Here is a 4,417-nt window from a genome sequence, read left to right on the forward strand (position 1 = left end):
AAGATTCATAGTTATAACGTCTAAGCAGATAATTAAATCCAAATTTCCACACAATAGGGTAGAGAGTTTATACCTTAGCGGGATGCAGCCCAACACAATGTCCATTGAGTCAACTTAGGAGGGCGAGTAGGATTAACGGCTCGATTCAACCGAGTCGACTTCTTCTCTTATTTTTCTCTCTCTCCTCTTTCTTCCTTCATCACTCAACCATAGTAATCAGCAACATAGCCCAAACATTGAGCCCAACTCAGATCAGGACTCGGTGACTAGCTGAGTTAACTCGGGAGTGACTCGACAGCAACACAACCCCTCCATCATCTCAGCTTCTTTCTAGCTAGCACGGCAAGGCTAATGGGGGTTTCTGGGCTAGACTAGACCTAACCTGACAATCGAGTCAGTCCCATGTGACACAAACAGTGCAACATGTTAATGGACTCGCCTCTCTATTTTCTTCTTCCTGCTTCTCCCTTCCTCTTTTCTCCTGCATCAATCTGTCGAGCCTGCAGTCCAGGTAGTTCGGAATCTATCCCAACCCACTTAGATGCACCAGACTCGACCCCTAACTCAGGCGAGTCAAGTTGAGTTGAGGCAACGACTTGGTGCAGCCCGAGTTCGGGTCTTGCACCTGACTTTCTCTCTTTCTCAATCTTCGCATTCCTTTCTCCCTCTACTTCCTCTCCAACTCTCCCTCTCCCTTCCGCTTGGAGAGGTCCGGCAATGGGTGCCAAGACTGGCTTGACTCCGCCCAAACTCAGCTTAGTTCGAGCTGCTGCCACACAGTGCAGTCGCTCCTGCCCTCTCTCTATTCTCCCTCTTTTTCTTTCTTGCTTCTCTTCGTTGGACGATGGTCATATGGGCTACACATTGACGGTTTTAGATCTGAAATCCACAATCTCACAAGCACCAGCAGTGGTGCAAGTATGGTTGGTCGATCATAGCATATTTGAATCCATGACCCCTCCTTCGATCTCCTCTCTTTTGGGGTGGTTTTTCTCAGTACTTGGGAGCTTGGGAAAGCCTCGAATTGAAGCTCGGGTGGGATTTAATCAATGGGTTCAAACTTGGAAGACAGTGGCTAGTTTTCGTGAACTGATGAGGATCCCTGCTGCACTCGATCCTTAGTTCTTTTATAGAGTCCCTCTAACAAGCCTAAATCGTTGGATTGTAAACAAAAGGCTTGGAACACGTTGCTGTGCAACAACTCTAAACGCAGTCGATAACATGAAACCAGCGACCGTTTCAGTTTTGTTGTGGAAGAAAACCCTAAACCGCTTGCATCACATGGAGTGTTGGGATAACATTGGGGTGAATGACTAAGATGGAAAAGGGAGCGAGCATGCGGATCACAAGAGCTGGTACCAAGGGGAAGGAATAGTTTCCATTTTTGGCAGTTGAATGCTCGTGAGACTTTAGGCTGAATTTCCGCACATGCACGTGTCCATGTCTTTATGAGGGTCCCACCATCTTGGATGGATTTGAGAGGGCTACAACCTGAACTATTTGGATTGGCTCAAGGTGGCCCATATAGATCACAAACAGTTGATTTTGAGATGGCTGGAAACATAACCCTGATGCACACTACCTTTCTTACGATCGACGTCGTGTGTACATGCGGGCCCACTAGCATGTAATAATCACTAGGGTTGGACCGAAATGGAGGGCCAAACCTGATGGACGGTTTAGATCCTTGAGACAGGCAATCTTGGTGGGCCACAAGGACAAACACATGGACATTGTGTTTCTTTCTAAAATAGTCACCGGCGGAAAGGAAGGAGGAATATTTCCTTCTTCGGAAGTCATCACGTCAAACTCGGTTTGACCCGATTTTTCGTACAGTGCATAGTGAGCGCACGCCCCCTGGTGCACTCACAGTACTAAAAGTGGGGTCCACATACTGTTTTGATGAAATCCTTACCGACCACTCGATTCATTAACCTATATAAGGCCATGAGCTCAAGAATGGGGCTAACCTAAATCTTAAGTGGGCCATACTCTGAAATTTCTAGTTCTAATGGTGGATTTCCGTCAATCTAATAGTTGGATCATTCTGAATTTGAATATTAGTGATTAAAATGGTCTTAGGGCCCATTTAGTTGAGAATCAATGGTTGAGTTAGGGAATAGGTGACGTAACATGTATTTAGAATGTTGAATATTATTATTACAATATTATTACTATCATATATATATATATATATAGCCCAACCTCTTTAGCCCATCCAACCCTCTCTAGCCATCTTTTAAAACCACCAATTCAAAACTGCCCAATCCAAAAACGCTCATCCAAAACCACTAATTAAAGCCACAAATCTAAAACCACCTAAACTAAAATCACTTAAACCATCAAAGACACTCATCCAATCCATCGAATCTAGTCCATCCAAACCCTCCAACTCAATATAACTAATCAAAGCCACCTATGTAAAGCCAAGCTCATATCCAAGCTAATATTATGCATTCAAATCCATCATTCAACCAATATAAGTAATATCAATGGTTTAGATCTTGTAGAGTAGAGTTGGGGTTGAAGATATCTGACCATCTCTTATACAAAAAGTGTCGAGTCTCTTCTTTCCTTTTACACATCATTGTTTTATCAGTCATCTCACGTGGTATATTTATTGTTTTCTTTTATTTTCTTTATAATTAGTCACAACACTTCTTATCTCTCCAATCCCCTACTTTTCTAGTATGTTCAAGCGTATGCTCTAGGGCTTGCCAATTTACTCGGATCTTACCACATCATAAACTCATATAGGCTAGATCTTTTTATTTCATTTCTCGTCTCTCTCAAGTAAACGGCTGTCACGGATCACTTGTGTTTTGATCTCTCTTTTCCATTTCTGAGTTGGACATTTGTTGAGTGTCAAATATTGTATATTTTCTTCCATTTATTTATTAGTTTTATGAACATTATACTGCCTACTATTATGTTTTACTTATGTTTGTGTTGTAAGGTGAACTTGAGAGCTTAGAGTGGAAACAATGTTAAAAGTGTGGATTTAATGCTTAAGAATCACCGAGGCAAAGAATGGACCTTTGGAGATTAAGATTGAAGATTTCAAGACCCCAAGAGTCAAGAAAACCAAGTGAAAAAGGAAGGAAGTGCATAAATTCGTAAGATCTGAGCTTATATGACATTGAAGGGTTTACGCGGAGTGAGAAAATTTGAGGCGGTTTCTAGATTTTTCAAGTCAGTTTGAAGGAGGGAGTTCCCCACTTATAAGTAGGGTTTCTTAGGGCATTCCTAAGCATCATTTAGAGCATTCAAGGGCAAGATCTAGGGTTTTTATTTTTTTATTTTTAGAGTTTTTAGACATTTACCAGTTCTTTTTAGTTCTTTATTATTATTTCCTTTTTTACTTTCTTGTTACTTTTCTATTTTGCAATTTAGTTATGTTTTTCTACTTCCATCTAGCCCAAGTTAGAGGGGAAGCACATTGGTTTAATGATTTTATAAATTATGATGATTGATTATTTTTAATGATGAGATGAATGGTATATGCATGTTATCAATTATATAGGTTTCGATTTTTAATCCTCGTATGAGATCCATATGTTTCCATCATGTGAGATCCATATTGATGGATAGGTTTAACCTTGATCTATTATATTTCTTTGATGGGAGATCTTCTCAACTTGCTACATTTCTTTGATTCATTATCTCATGGATATTGAATGCTTAAATTCACTGACGCTTGAGAATATATGTTAATAGTGGTAATCCATGATTTTCTAATCTCTTATATCTTTTACTAAAAATATTTAAATTGTTTTATTTTCCGATTAGGTCGACCATAGTGCTCGGATCCTTATTGTGTTATCAAAGTCATCATGATTTATGGATTATTAACCTAAGTGTGAAACATTGAAGCTTGAGTGTTGTTTTAATTCAATTGAATTTCATACCTACAAAACTTTCAAAATCATTTAATCTGTTTAGTTTGCATTACTTAGTTAATTTTGCATTTGATTTTTTCATTCTCATAAATCATCTCTCTATGGGATCGACCCCGTATTCACAGGATATTACTTACGAACCTCTACACTTGGAGAAAAACAAATATTGCACTACGCATAATTCATATATTACATTAGCATAGTGCATTATCATTTCTACTCCAACCTCCCATGCCGGTCTAGTTTGTCCAAGTATATGCTTTGCAGATCGCCGGTAAACTGGATCTTGCCCATCAAAAGCCCAAACTGACTAGGTCTCGATCGCTTCTTTAAGTGGGTGATTCAGGGTAGATTTATCTGACCCGAGCCATCACTTGTTATAGACATCACATCGCTACACTGCATTGCACACATAGTTGTATCGTTAGTGCGTAAGAGCTAATCCCAACCCCTGATAGTTTGTTTTATCATGTGAAGTAGAGATCATACACTTGTATAAGGCAAAGAGGGTGCCTAAT

This window comes from Magnolia sinica, chromosome 3 (genome assembly GCF_029962835.1).
Source record: "Magnolia sinica isolate HGM2019 chromosome 3, MsV1, whole genome shotgun sequence".
Taxonomy (NCBI): domain Eukaryota; kingdom Viridiplantae; phylum Streptophyta; class Magnoliopsida; order Magnoliales; family Magnoliaceae; genus Magnolia; species Magnolia sinica.